The 16,383-nt window shown below is 35.9% G+C and overlaps 1 protein-coding gene across 6 annotated transcripts in view; it reads right to left on the bottom strand.

The window, feature by feature from the left end:
* The window catches only part of LOC115219521 (probable JmjC domain-containing histone demethylation protein 2C), a 321,052-nt gene that overhangs the window by 165,118 nt on the left and 139,551 nt on the right, over window positions 1-16,383 (bottom strand). The window contains exon 1 of one of the 6 annotated variants that reach the window (XM_036509011.1): window positions 1,053-1,122. The exons of the other annotated variants lie outside the window; for them this stretch is intronic. The gene's annotated coding sequence lies outside the window, so the exon portion shown is untranslated. Of the gene's footprint in view, window positions 1-1,052; window positions 1,123-16,383 lie in introns of those variants that run through there. 6 annotated transcript variants of the gene reach the window in all.

Raw genomic sequence — 16,383 nt, 5'->3', positions numbered from 1 at the left:
TCTACTTTAAATTACACCCACTTGCTGCCTAAATATGAAAGGCATATAAATGAGGGACGGTCTCACGAGTCCGGGAAAGGTGGTGTAATCGCACCTCGGCAAAATTCTGGGGCGGTTTCAAAATCAAAATTTGCGTTACGACTTATTTTCTCAGCATTAGAAAACTTGTGTATATAAAAAGTGATTCGTAAAACGTAGCTAGAAGTTAGGTTTCTTTTGAAAGAAGAAAGAACAGAAATAAACAATAATTAAAAAAAAAAACAACAAAAAAAAACAAGACCTTGTTTGCACCCCGTAAGCAAATTTGGTTCCTGAACAGGTGGATGGTCTGGGCCAGAATCGTAAATCAGCGTGATCAGAATTGTAAGCTAACACATGCAGACAGTTACACACACGATGCTAAAGGTACAAGAAACCACCAAGAATATATATATATATAATTTAATGAATAATCTTTTATCTGGCACAGATATGATACAAAAACAAAAAAGAAATAAAGATAGAAAGAAAAACATTAAAGCAAGTTAGTAGACTTGCTAACATTTAGATGATATACAAATAAAAATGCTTAAGGTACTTGACTGAGAGGTACAGAGATAAATTTCAACCGAAATATTTTTTTTTCCATCTTCCTCCCTCTAACCCGAAGAACAAAACAGGAAGGAAAATAAGAGAGAGAAAGAGAGAAAAAAAAAGCGAGGAATTTCCCCCCCCCCTCTATCTTGGACTTGGAAAATAGCAAAAAAAAACCAAATTGTTAAGCAAGCTGGAACACGAGGCTGGTTTGCAGAGAAATGTTTGCTTGAAATTGTGATAGAACAAAGATTGGCAGTGTGAGGAGTCAGCTCGGGTCAAGGCTCTCTGTCAAACTCACAGCTAACTCTCAGCTAAGTAGGGAAGGAAGCAGAGGCTAATTAACAGCAGAAAACAAACCAGGTTACTGTGAACGTCTGACAAAACAACTAGATGCTTCTTCGTTCGAATAACCGTTTGTTTTTTCTGTCTTCCTTCCCATTTATTTTCTTAAAGACATCTGATCTTTCCATACTCACCTTTATTGAAACAATATTTCCATAGCAACATTTCTTCTTCTTACGAGGTATTGAAAACACAGATGTTAAAAGATAGTTGGGTAGAGTAAAAACAAAACAAAAAGCAGAAAGTGAGAGAGAGAAAAGTGTGCGTGTGAAAGAGAAAATGCTGAACTTGAGGGGGAAAATACAGTTTTACAATGTGAATATGGAAATAATTGTTGCATCTCAGTAGCATCACAAATCCAAACGAAAACGAGTTTAAATAACTTACTAACATGCGGTCATGAATACTACAACAATAAAAATGACTGAGGAATGTTATATATATATATAGCATATATATATATATATATATATATATATATATATATATATAGCATTTTCTCTTTCTCTTTTACTTGTTTCAGTCATTTGACTGCGGCCATGCTGGAGCACCGCCTTTAATCAAGCAACTCGACCCCGGAACTTATTCTTTTGTAAGCCCAGTACTTATTCTATCGGTCTTTTTTGCCGAACCGCTAAGTGACGGGGACATAAACACACCAGCATCGGTTGTCAAGCAATGCTATGGGGACAAACACAGACACACATACATATATATACACACATATACGACGTGCTTCTTTCAGTTTCCGTCTACCAAATCCACTCACAAGGCTTTGGTCGGCCCAAGGCTATAGTAGAAGACACTTGCCCAAGGTGCCACGCAGTGGGACTGAACCCGGAACCATGTGGTTGGTAGACAGGCTACTTACCACACAGCCACTCCTGCGCCTATATATAGCATATATATTATATATATATATATATATATATATATATAGCATTTTCTCTTTCTCTTTTACTTGTTTCAGTCATTTGACTGCGGCCATGCTGGAGCACCGCCTTTAATCGAGCAACTCGACCCCGGAACTTATTCTTTTGTAAGCCCAGTACTTATTCTATCGGTCTTTTTTGCCGAACCGCTAAGTTACGGGGACATAAACACACCAGCATCGGTTGTCAAGCAATGCTATGGGGACAAACACAGACACACATACATATATATACACACATATACGACGGGCTTCTTTCAGTTTCCGTCTACCAAATCCACTCACAAGGCTTTGGTCGGCCCGAGGCTATAGTAGAAGACACTTGCCCAAGGTGCCACGCAGTGGGACTGAACCCGGAACCATGTGGTTGGTAGACAGGCTACTTACCACACAGCCACTCCTGCGCCTATATATAGCATATATATATATATATATATATATATATATTAAGGTATGTAGAAAAATACAACATGGACAAGAACGTATAACTCAAGAAGACGATACAATAAACACGGACAGGACATTCGAAACCCTCAGTCTTCAGTCAAGAACCGGATCATCGTAGTAATTTCGGCTGATTAATCTTGAAATTAATCTTATATATATATATATATATATATATATAATAGCATATATATATATACACACACGTAGGCGTAGGAGTGGCTGTGTGGTAAGTAGCTTGCTTACGATCCACATGGTTCCGGGTTCAGCCTCACTGCGTGGCACCTTGGGCTGCTGTAGCCTCGGGTGGATTTGATAGACGGAAACATATATGTATATGTGTGTATATGACAACCGATGCTGATTGTGTTTACGTCCCCGTAATTTAGAATAAGTACTAGGTTTACAAATAAGTCCTGGGGTCGATTTGCTCGACTAATGAAGTAAAAGATGTAGATATATATATGCTATATATACACAAATATATATATATAGCATATACATAGCACATATATAATATATACACATATATATTATATAGGACATATATGATATATATATATACCGGAGTAAACACATAAATGTGAAACAAGGTGGAAAAAAGAGTACTCAAATACCAGTGGTAGAGTAATATGCTTTATTTAAAGCAGCAGAAACTCAGAGTAACAGGTTTTGTTGAATTTTCTGCTGCTTAAACAGGACACACAAAAATTCAATATTCAAAGTAATCAAACATAGACAATGAAATGGGTTTAAAAAAATATTGTGCAGGTGCTATGGGTTATTTCCCTTGGGAGTTTAAAAAATTAGTTATATCAGGTAGATATAAAGGTCTCTTCCAGGGTCCATATTATCGATTTTTTCAACAATCTAAGTATGCCATAAGGTTTCCAGACATGAGTTCTACTCACATGTCAAGTTTCATCAAAATCAATAAAACAACGTAGGAGGAGTTAGCTAACAATGCCACAAACAAACACACACCGATTTTTCACATATGTAGTAGATACATAATATATATATATATATATATATATATATATAACAGGCCAGATAAACAGGCTCAGTACACTGCAAAATTGGACCCCTCTTCCAGAAGGATGGCTCCCTCAAGTAACCCAACCAGGATCAGTGAGGTACTGAATGACCAGTTCAAAGGTGTCTTTACCACCCCATTGGAACAGACAAGCGAATGAACCAGTGGATTTCTTTGCTGCCTCACCTATAACCAATGAGGCAGTTACGATGGATTACATCGACATTAGTCAAGAAGATATAATACTAGCCATAGATGAAGTGGATGCAAACCCTGCTGGTTTCTCAGCAATCCTCCTCAAATCGTGTAAACATGCCCTGACAAAACTACTACAGATTCTCTTTCAGAGTTTCCTTGCAAATGGCAAGTGAAGGTGGGAACAATATACCCAAGCCATAAAGGTGGAAGCAGAGTAGATTCCGAAAATTATAGGTATATTTCTCTGACTTCACACACCAGCAAAGTCATGGAATGAAAAGAGGGAAACTAATCACATTCCTTGAAGAAAATGACTTGCTGAGTGATACCCAGCATGGTTTTCGACTCAACCCATCTCCTACAGCATTGACTAGGTGTTGAGGAAGTTATTCAACAACTCAAATGTGGACATAATATACGTTTGCATAAGCTTTTGATAAAGTCAATCATGGTATGATATGCCTCAAACTGCATGATCTTCGCATAGCTGGAAACTTGGAGAGTGGTTACATGACTTTCTGAAGGATAAAAATCAGGCACCTCAAAGAAAACACAAATAGTGAGTTGTGTTCCACAGGGTACTATCTTGGGACCACTGCTTTTCCTTTAAGAAAACAACTTGCTGAGTGATACCCAGCATCGTTTTTGACCAGGTAGGAGCTGCCTGACCCAGCTCCTACAGCACTATGATTGGATGTTGAAGTAATTGAGCTACCTCAAAGAAAACACAAATAGTGAGTGGTGTTCCACAGAGCATTGTCTGACCCTCTCAGATATGCCTTCAGCTGCCCAGAAAATACAAAACTCTAGCAGCAGGAGTTTGACACAATTTACTGATGGGCTGAGGACAATATGCAGTTCAATGCCAGAAAATTCCTAACCTTGCTCTACCAACACCCAAAACTGAACAAAAAACTTACAGGTTACACTAGCCCAGGAGGGATTCCAAGTGCACATTACCAAGATGGGGAGAAAGTACTGGATGGATGGATCCTGAGAACCTTCAGAACCAGAGAGAAAGAAACCATGATGGTCCTGTGGAGGACATTTGTCCTCAGCCGCCTTGACTACTGCTCCCAACTGTGGTCACCCCACAGTGTAAAATTAACAGTAGACCTTGAAGCAAACCAGCGAAGCTTCACTAAGAAAATCGTCTCATTGCAACAGCTCAGCTACTGGGAAAGGCTGAAATAGCTAAGACACTACTCCTTGGAGTGAAGGCAGGAGTGATATGCAGTAATATATATATATATGGAAGATCCTGGAAGGGAATGTGCCAAATTTTGGCACTGAAAGCTATACAAATGCCAGAACTGGTCACCACTACACAGTGCCAAAGATTCCAACAATGCCATCGTGCTTCAGGACCAGTTACTGCAACAGCCAGGGTTTCTAATATTCTCCAAAACTGGGCCTCTTCCACTCAAGAGTCCCAGATGAACCCAACTTGCGGCAGGAGGCTCAAATGAGGACAGCGACATCAAACTTCCTTATTCACCAAATGTCACATATCAAAGGAGGCTCTCAATAATAAGTGTAGCAAAACGGTGGTGCCCCATCATGGCCACAGGTTTGAGCTGAAAATGATAAAATATATATACACACACACACACTATATACATACATACTTACACTGTAAACACATATTTATATTTTAATGCGGTGTTCCAGTAAGGTTGCAGTCAAATGACTGAAACAACAACAATAATAATAATAATAATGATAATAGCACCAGGAGAGAAAATAAAGAGACAAAATATTTTGTCTCTTTGCCTTCTCTCCTGGTGCTGTATGAACAGTTAATGTGGTTTTAGGGTCAAGTTTTGGCTGCTATTTCCAGCATGGTGGTATCTTTTAGATACCCTTAATTATAGTTTTAATAATTACTATTACCTATGAAGTTTCTATTCCCAGGCTAGCCACCTGATATGATCGGTATTTTAAATAACGATCTTATCCTTATTTATATAAATTTATATATATATGTATGTATTTCTATTTCTATGTCTTGTTATATTTGTACTATATTAATGTATAATATCATTGCTATTGTGTAGTGGTTTAATAAAGTATTGATTGGGTATTATCTGATAGTTGATGATTGATTTAGATATATTTCTCCATTTTCTCATTTTGTATATATATATATATATATACACACACACACATACAAGAACTCATATATTATATATTTTAGTAAATAGTATGTACACAAAAAACAACTTTCAGGTCAGTCAGCAGAAAAGCAAGTCGTTAGTGTAAATAAAGAATAGTTGATCGTGAAGCGATTTATTATTTACAAAAGGAGGGGGAAAATTACAACTACTATCAGTCGAGATATGAGATTTAAATTACTTTTTTCTTCTTTTTTTCCCCACCCTTTTCTCGTGAAAAGCCACCAAAATTCACTTTTGAAATCAGTCATCGCGAGAGACTAACGTTTGTTTCACGAAACTTAAAAACAAGAAAGTTGGACTATTTGGCTGTACAACAAGTTGACTGATAGATCTTTTAAAGGGGCAACTTGCTGTTAAAAGCTGACGACATTCAAGTTTTCTGTTACAATCGAATTATTACCGTTCGCAAAGTAATCTATTCATTTTTTTTTTCCTTCTTTTTAATCTTTTACTTGTTTCAGTCGTTGGATTGTGACCATGCTGGAATACCGACCACCTTTGAAGGGATTTAGTCGAAGAAAACGAGCTCAGTTCTCCCCATCTGGACTAAAACCCGGTGCTTATTCTGTCAGGTTAAGGATCTTTTCGGTTTGAGATCACGGGTTAATTTGTCGAACCGTTAAGTTACATAAACAAAAGGAGGGCAAACACAAAGACACATACACACACATTTATATATTATATACGAAGGAATTGTTTCAGGTTCCGTCTACCAAACCTACTCATATGGCTTCGGTCGAACCGGGGCCATTTGGTTAAGGTGCCACGCAGCGGAACCGAACTCAAGACTTCATGATCGGGAAGCAAACTTCTCTACCACGCAGCTACACCTGCTTTATATATATATATATATATATATATATATATAATATATATATATATATATATATATTATATATATATATATATATATATATAATATATATATATAAATGTGTATATATATATATTATATATAATTTTGTTATGAATATAAAATTCCCGCCCACATCTTACAAGTTTCCTGCAGCACCCGTTTAACGGTTGAGGGGCAATGATTGGAAATAAAATTTAAAAAAAGAGAACAATTGAAATTATTTAGATCCGAAGCACTGAAACCTAATAATCACAATATAAAGGGAATTTGAACATATTCATAAATTGTGAGAGAATTAAGAAGATAAAAAAAAAAAATTTACCTTCTGAAGGCAGATTACTTCAAGATTAATTAAACACTTAGCGGTTGTGAACAGAATTAAAAAAGAAAGAAAAAATGAATAAAGAAATAAATTAGTATTAATCCATCTTAAATGTATAACCAGAGCTAATCCTTCAGTAAACAACAAGCGAATTAATCATTGATAAGTTACCCTCATTTCTACGCAAAATAAACGTCCTGTTCAGTTATCATTACAAGACATACATGTATGTATGTATGCATGTATGTGTGTGTATATATATATATATATATATACACACATACAAACGTACATACTGAAATTGATATACAACGTATATGTACAATGTTGTATCGTTGTTATGGTGTTTATTTATGTCAGTGTAGTTGTAGGTTAGGTAGGTAAGAAATGCTTACGATTTTACAAAGATAAAATGTTTATTAAAAGTTATTTCTCTCTCATTCTGTGTGTGTACATTGCATGCATAAAGTCACAACCACAGGCTCATACAATACGTTTATGTGTGTAACATATATTACATTATGCACACAAAGTTATTGAAATTAATATGCATAACGTAATGTGCACAGCGTTATATCAAATCTATGCCAGTCGTGATATTTACTTAGTGAAAATAAAAAAAAACATTAAAAAGTTTTTTTTTAAATCGCTCTCGTAGTCATCAGACTAATTTTTAGCGATCTAGGGGGTTAAAAAAATTTGGGGGGGTTGTTTTTATTTTCGACCCATTAGAGCTTAAAGATTTTCTAGGCCCACTGTTTGTGTTCTGTCGTAGCTTAATTATTTCTGCAAATAAATTATGCCTAGTGGTGATCAAGCACTGGCACAAATTTATTGTATAAATGAACAATATTTCCTTCGTTTGTTTAAATTTTATATTCCTAAACATTATGGTCAATATACAGATATTGGCCAACAATATCGTGATTACAGATATAATTCATTCGTAAAAACTCGGAGCGAAATTAAAAGTCTGAAAGACCGAGAGAAAATAAAATAATAATAATAATATAAGTTTGCGAAAGGAAAAAAAAAACGATACGCTCTACTACATACACCATCGCCTTTCAACTTGAAAGTTCAGTAGTTTAGTTGTTGTTTATGTGAGGTAAACAACATTAACTTACCCAAACAAACTTGCGGTTAAATTGTGTGAAGTCTGTATGGTAATGCAGTTTATTGTTATCTATGTTAACTTCCACGCCGTCTTCTCAGTGGATCGGTTACTTACGTTTGAATTTACAAAAATGTCGAAGTACTCAATATCGAAGTGGTGTGTAATTGAAATATTTATTAAAGCAGCTTAGATTTACTCAGTTGGTACTCCGAGTTTCGCAAATCTTTGCTGATCACGAAACTAAGACTATATATATATATAAGCCGAACTTACAATACTATACAAACTTTTGTTGTTAAAGTGTATGGTATACGATTAAGATCAGTGTCAACACATACCTTAACAATAAAAAAAATTCTAATTTCAAATGACAGGTGGTGGGCTTCAACATGGGACACACTAATCAGTTCGGTGTGTTTTAAACCCACCGTGAAGTGAATGATTTTTCGAAATATTTTGTAGAAGTTATTTATACGCTATAGGTAAATAAATACCTACAAAAAAGTCGCTCGAGAATTAGAAAAATTGCTATCAATAATGAAATAAAATCTGTATTTATAATACTTGTGAGACTTAGTTATTCAACATCAGTTGTCTGTAGGAAGTTGGCTAACTTTAATTTACTTCAAAATTGTCCGCTAACGAAAGACCCACTTTATACAATATCGTCTACGAAGTATAAAGCAAGTTACTTTAATTCGGAAAAAAATTGTTTTGATGGAGAAGAAAAAGACCGATGTAATAATAATAATAAGAGAGATGGAGAATGCAAAAAAGATTGGTGGTGGTAGGGTATATTTTATATATATATATATATTTTTATACATTTAAGGCAATGGATATAACACGTACATCCAAGTCAGTCCTTACCAACAGAAATTTAGAAATTAAGTAAATAAAATAAGCCAAAACATTAACGACTGAATGAACCAAGATAAATTGAATAACTTTAAAGTAACGAATTATTCATTACACATAAAATAATATATTCGCTTTCGAAGAAATAGTTCAAAAGCAAAAAGCAACCATATGTATATTCAGCCGCCCCCCCCCTTTCGATTATTGTTTTGAAAGTTTAAAAAAAGTTAAATAACTGTTAAAGTCATTGATGAAAGCGAGAATGTTTAATAGCACATATGTCAAGAGAACATACAAACATGTGTGTGTATATATATATATAGGTGTATTTGTATGTATGTATTGTGTTAAATGGGAAAAACCGACGGAAACAGATAAATACAGAGGAATGTTTGTTTAAAGACAGAGTTTCATAGACATATGTTAAGGATTTGATATCATTTTGAAAACAAAACCAGAAAGATAAAAAAATAATAAAGGCGAACAAAATTTAAAGCAAAACAAAAAAAAAAGTATCCATACCTATTTAAGAAATATATATATATATATTTGATTGTTGTTTTGTGTCTTTTTTTGAAGATATACAGGATCAGAAAACGTAATGAAAATTCCTATGAAAGTAAGTAAAGTGATCTCTGTCTCTCTGTCTCTCCTATTATAAACCAACCTCTGTCATCAGAAGCAGTGAAGTTGTAGGAGTGGTAATTGGTGGTGGTGATGGTAAATAAGAGATGATATCTGGAAGTGACAGTTAACAAACACTGGACAGGATGGAGATATTTTTTAATTAGTTCACTGAAAACTTTCCGAGTTCGAATCCCACTAGAGTCGATGACGTAAAACAAAGACGGAAGAAGTAGAAGTAGAAGAAGAAAAAAAAAACAAACAAAAGTACCAGTGATACACTGACACTGTTTTCCAACTGATTACATATATATATATATCCCCTTTCCCTAAGAAGAAATGACCTTGGGGCTCAGTCAAAAGAAATCAATAGTTGTGGTAAACGACGACCAAGCTTTAGCAAGTAGCTACAGGTTCTACTCACACTCTCTGTCTCTCGCTTAAGTGAAAGAGAGAGAGAGGGAGAAGATGAGAGAGAAAGAGAGAGCGAAAGCGAGAGAGGTTCTCCCGCTTTCTATGAATACGCCAAGGTATAATAGTTTACGATATGCAGCCTGTCGAGACACTGGCAAACTAGCAGCTGCATCCAAGTGATGTTGTCATCACTTATCGCGCGCGCGCACTCGCATACATAACATAACATACATACATACACACACACGACGGTATCGTTACCACCACTACCACTACGGCTATTACTACTACTACTACTATAATTGTTCACTGTTGCCTTTAAATCAATACAACTGACTGGTTTTAATAGCTTAGTCATGCAGTTTATTTAGGTCAACATGTCCTCCTTTGAAGTGGAGGGCTGGCTTCGGCAGTCAAGCTCTAAAGGCTGACAAGGCCAGACCGACCAGCATTATTGGCTGACGAAGAATCACTGGTGCTGCTTTGCTTCTGCTTTTCTTTTCTCTTCTCTTTTCTTTTCTTTTCTCTTCTCTTTTCTTTTCTTTTCTTTTCTTCCTTCCTTCCTTTCTTTATCTGCTAATGCTAAAAACCTTCAAGAGCTCGCTTTTACTGTTTGAAGCATTCCATTAATGTTCAGCCAGTCTCAACCAGGCAATGTTTACATAAAGCTATATATCTCAAAGGCGGCAGCAGCTGGTTAATCAGTTTCAGACAAGCTAAAAGAAGATATTTTCGTCACCTCCTCCCTCCCTCCCTCCCACCCCACCCCACCCCACCCCCGTCTTTCCCCTCCTATCTCTTCCTCCTCCTCCTCCAATAACGTAAATAATATAAAGGCTTGCATTAAGAAGTTCGCACTGAACACTTTTTGTTTTTAGAGCCGCCACCGCCGCCGCCGACACCGACAGAAAGATATGTTTCACAGAGAGAAATTATAGTAATAAATAATGAGTCGTATCAATGTGACTGTTTGTTTGTTGTTGATAAAAAAACGACAGTGCCGAAGTTTTAAGACGTGTAAGCTTTTTAGGTAATCCGAGTTCGTGACCCGGTTTCAATTCCCAACTGGAAACTCTTTCCAACTTCATTCATGTCTATGAAAGGGGTGGTGGTCGGTGGTGGTGAAACAAGAGAGGTAGATTGGTAAGCCTTTCCGCTTACCCCCGTTTCCCTTTGGATAATCCTCGGGATTTTAAGCTATTGTAAGAAATTAAAAACGCTTCAGAAAACAACAGCAACTACCGGGAAAGGGGAAAAGTTTCTATATACTGTAGATTGTTTTTGCTTCAAGTAAACTTATAATTGAAGTCGTTACTGTCCGTTCTTTTTTTTTTTTTTTGTTCTGTTTCTTTTTGACTCGGATCTTTTCGGTTTGAACGGCAGTTTTTTAAAAATAATTTCCACGTAACTAAACACTTTTAAACTTCGCATACTGGTAGAATGTATTTATAAAACATCTTTTTCTCTTGGCTTTATTGAGAAAATTCTATAGTTTGTAACATATTTGTTGTTGTTTTTTTTTCTGCAATTTCAACCAATCAATGACGTCTATTGAGGTGAAAACATTATGTGCCGTATGAATATGTCCCTCGTTTAAGAAACGGGTTGGGTTTATTTACATTTCTGAAGAAAAAAAAGATACCCTTCCCCCCACCACTAACCCTAAAACAGATTGAAATGCAATAGATCGATACTAGGGTCATAATTATGGGTGACAATTTCATATGACACCGCTAGAAAAACTGCCGTTCAAACCGAAAAGATCCTTTGACTCAGTATATCGTGAGGACTACATAATCCTGCATCCTCATTTAAGGCGGCAAGCTGTGATTTGAGAGATTTGGCTGCTATTTCTTCTTAGCTTGGTGACTAGGTAAAAATGCTAAAGCCAACCCTAATTGTCAATAAATTTTATAAATGTGGACAATCATTAATAAAGGTTAAGCTTAGCACTATATATAACATACATGAATAACTGATCTGAGGATGATGTTTAATCGAGTCGGCCATACACTGTGGAACGCTTAATGTTCGACTGAAAGATTAATTATACTAGAGCTGTGCAAAAGTTGGTATAATTTTTTTTAATTATCTGACATAATTCGTTCAAATTGCACATGTTGGTACGCGAAGCTACTACTCACCATAGTTTCCATCACAATCAATGCATTTGTGCCATCGTTTAACTGAATTTACGAATCATCTTTGAAAAATTTCAGCGTGCAGTGTTGTACTAATTTCTTCACGGCCACTTTCACCTGTGTCGTCAAATATTTGTTCCTCACCCCAACACTGCTCGTCATTATATTGAACAGGTGGAAGTTGGAGGATATCAGATCCAGACTGAACGGTGGATGGTGAACCCACTGACCAGTCCACTGATTGTTGACAAATATGTGTAGTCAGACATTCTCGTGGTGAATGTGAATCATTTTCAGGTTCTTGTTTGATTTTTTCCTCCGAGTGGTTTCTCTAAGTTTTTTGTTTTTTTATGTATCCCTCACTGTTCATAGTACAGTCATGTTCAATGAAATAATGCCTTTGTCATCTCCAAGAAGAAAGAAAAAATATTACCATGACTTTCTGTGCTGACTATGAGCTCCTGAACATCTTGGAGAAGAGGTGTGACACCATTCCACTGAAAAAGCATTCGTTTCTAGATCATAACGATATGCCCACATTTTATTTTGTCACTAAATCAGAAAATACATTTCTTCATTGGCTTCCTGTGCTTCCAGCTGATCAAGGCACACTTTCACCCGTCTCTCTTCCAAATCAGGTGTTGATGGCAATCACAGTCCAGTTGAGCAGGAAGCTCAGATTGTCTGCACAAATCAATTCTTCTACTTGCTAGCAATTTGAGTCAGTGGTTGCAGTCGATGGTCTTCCATGGTGTAGTTTGTCTTCCATTACTGTCTTTCCTCTTCTTTAACCCTCTAGCTTTAAACCAGCCATATCAAGGACCAAATATTCTACTTGTTTTAAGCTCAAACAGGCCAGATCCAACCTCTCACATCTACCCTACAATGTGATTCTAAAAATAAACTAATACAACTTAAAGCTTCAAGATAATTCATGATTAATTCAAAATAACATGAATAAATAAGAATTGCATTTGACAGCATAATCTGGAAGCTGAAGGGTTTAACTTCATCTATCGGTATACCTTGCTCATATCAAAGATGTTATCTATGTCAACAACCAATAGCCTTTTGTAGATGTCAAACATCCTTTAGCCCACCTTCATCAAGAACTAAATGATGGAATGTTGCTTCTTATTTCTTAATTGCCCACAAGGGGCTAAACAGAGGGGACAAACAAGGACAGACAAAGGGATTAAGTCGATCATATCGACCCAAGTGTGTAACTGGTACTTAATTTATCGACCCCGAAAGGATGAAAGGCAAAGTCGATCTCAGCGGAATTTGAACTCAGAATGTAAGAGCAGACGAAATGCCGCTAAGCATTTCGCCCAGCGTGCTAACGATTCTGCCAGCTCACCGCCTTGCTTCTGCTTGGAGCCCATTGTTTGCAATGAAGAACAGGAAGAAGAGTTTCTATAGAGATAGAGTTACTCAACCAACCAACATGTATGATTTGAACAACCAATATCAGCCAGTAAAAGGAAGTTATGCCCACTTGTGTAGTACTTTCATATACACTGTCCATGGCAGACTAAGCAAATTAGTGAAGTCAAAAACTACCAAATATCATTGAAAGAGTTGATGATTACATAGTTTACCAACTGATGAGAACAGAGCAGTGGTTTTTAAACTGGGGTATGCAAGAGGAAAAAGCAGGGGTACTTGAGGCTTGTAAAAACAATGCGATTTCAAAGTAATCACCTCTAACTAAAGGCTACATGTGTGTCTAGAAAATGTGTAGAGAGCCATTTACTTTTCCTATTCATTTATCATTGTACATTTATTGCCAAAATCAAATTTGGCACAAGACTGTTGAGAATGATATGTGAGTGTGTCTCTCTGAAAGTCTGCTCAGAATTGAGTTACTTGTTAAAGAGAACTAAGCTGGTCCCACTTGTTAAAAATGTAAATGAAATTAATTTCCTCCATAGGTGCATGGCCAGAAATTTATGGGTAGGGAACAAGCTTATTATATCAACCCTAGTACTTGGCTAGTACTTAATTCTATTGAACCTAGAAGGATGAATGCCAATGTTGATTCCAAGGAAATTTGAATTCTTTGAATTCGATTAAAAGATAGTGCCTGTTGTCTGTTCTATATTCTTTACATGGTGTATGCCAACATTTGCTGCACATCTTGCACAGGTAGCCATATGCATCTGCTTCTCCAAGCTAGCATGGGTTAAATGACTACATCAGTACCATGGGTCATATGTTTGACACCTTTGATGCAGTCATGGGAAATTACTTCAACGTATAACTGGTATTTATTTAGTCCACTACGAGGAGAAAACGGCAAAGATGATGTCAAAAGGTTTTTTTGAATGCGGAAGACAGAAGGAAAGATTTTAAATAGGTAAAAATACAGTAAAACATTCGACCACAGCAACATCCTACATACAAACATGAATAGCTGAGAAATACTTGAGAAATAGAAAACAATAGCAGTGGAGGTGATTAACTGATTAATTTTAAATAGATCTGGGAAAGTAGCTGAGAATACCATGGTACTCATGAGAAAGGTTAAAAAACAAGAGAGAAAAAAAAAATAGTGGTTAAAGCTTTTCATCTTCAACTGCTATTTTAAGTACATTGCAATTTTTAGATAGTTAATCACATGTGAGTAATAAGTTGATTGTTTTCAACAACTCACTTTCATGGCAATCTTCCATTATAGGAATATCGATAAGAGCCGAGCTGTATTTATATCTTACAAAGAAACTAAATACATACACAAACACACCATAAACGTGTCTCTCTTTGCCACTAGACAAGCAGCTGCATGCATTTGGACAGTTTTTTTCTTATGACATAGTATGATATATCTAAGATGAAACCAAAAAAAAAAAAAATCCACAAGGACAAAACTGCAATAGCAAGTGTGAAGGGAAGGAAATGGAATGGAATGGCAACGAGCTCTGTTTGCATGTCTACATTTGTGTGAGATAAAGCAAAAAGCAAAAAAAAACAAAAAACAAAAAAAAAAGCAAAGATTGTAGGCCACTGAGCCATACTAAAATGATTGGTTATGCACTAATTTCATTTTATAATATTAAAAGGTCACGTTCTAAAAGTGCAGGAAAATATATCAACAAAACAAAATAGTTGCTAGGGTGGGTGGTTTAAAATTGAAGATAAAGATTTCATTGTATAATTACCATCACCACACACATACTGCTGGGTAAGCACCTGATACATTTGTATGTAACTTATATTCTTTGCATTTCTTACAGTTTGTATGCCCTGTGCACATACATACATTTATCTATCTGTCAATCTATTTATCTGTCTAATTTCCAGGATAACGATAATAATACTAGCCTATATAAAAGATATAAGCATTATACTGACTTTGTTTAATTTCTTGACAGGACTAAAATTTGTGACACATTGTATTAACAATACTATCAAGATATAAAACAGTGTAATCATTATATATGTGTTATAAATGTCTAACATGCTTCTTCAGCCATGTTATCATTTCAGTTTCAATACATGATCTCAGATCAAGTAACTTGTCAGACAAGTACAACTGTAATGCAATGCAATGCATACAGTATAAGAAAAAAGAAAGTCCTAGCAGACGACGGACGTTGACCGTATTGACACTGATGAGTCAAAAGAATATCTCTGTGGCATTGAAACTTAAGCAGTGAGCAGATTTACTCAAGTCAATATCGTGATTTCTACTTTTCCATATCAAATGTACTGGGCCTCCAGGAGAAAGCCCTGGACATTGGAAAGCAATTCAGTCAGTTTGTAGTGATTTGAATACAAGGACAGAAATGAATGTCAAGATATCATTGCTATACCATGACAAATCTTATTTGGTCAAAAAAGGGAATGACCAAGGTTTTTGATATTTCCTATCACCAAGGGGAGACTATGATGACACTGAGTTAGTTGTGCGATCAGTCATTCTTAATACTCTTAGAAAGTTAATTTTCCCTGCATAGCTGTGGTTTCTACAGTGATGATGGCTTGACGATCACATACAATATGAACTGCCATGCCATGAACATATTTAGAAAGGACTTGATAAACCTATTCAAAAAGTTTGGTTTAGATATGAAGACTGGTACCAGCCTAAAATTAGCTAAATATCTAGATAATACACACAAAGGAAGCCAAATGAGAAAATTGTATACATTCATAAAAATCTCAAGTTGCAGTTTTAATGAAAATCTTGGTAGCTGGTGTATGAGACCCTTCAACCTATCCTTGGATAGGGGAACTTTTGACTGAGCAACCCTCTTTTATAATGAGACGTTTACTAGAAGTTGCTTCACTGAGAAGCTAGTTTATATAGAGGATGCCAAATTGGAGGAGATTGAAGAAGAAAAT

The sequence above is a fragment of the Octopus sinensis genome, linkage group LG14 (assembly GCF_006345805.1).
Source record: "Octopus sinensis linkage group LG14, ASM634580v1, whole genome shotgun sequence".
NCBI classification, from domain to species: Eukaryota; Metazoa; Mollusca; class Cephalopoda; order Octopoda; family Octopodidae; genus Octopus; species Octopus sinensis.
The sequence above is the reverse complement of the archived record's forward strand: the minus strand, read 5'-3'. Positions and strand labels throughout refer to the sequence as shown.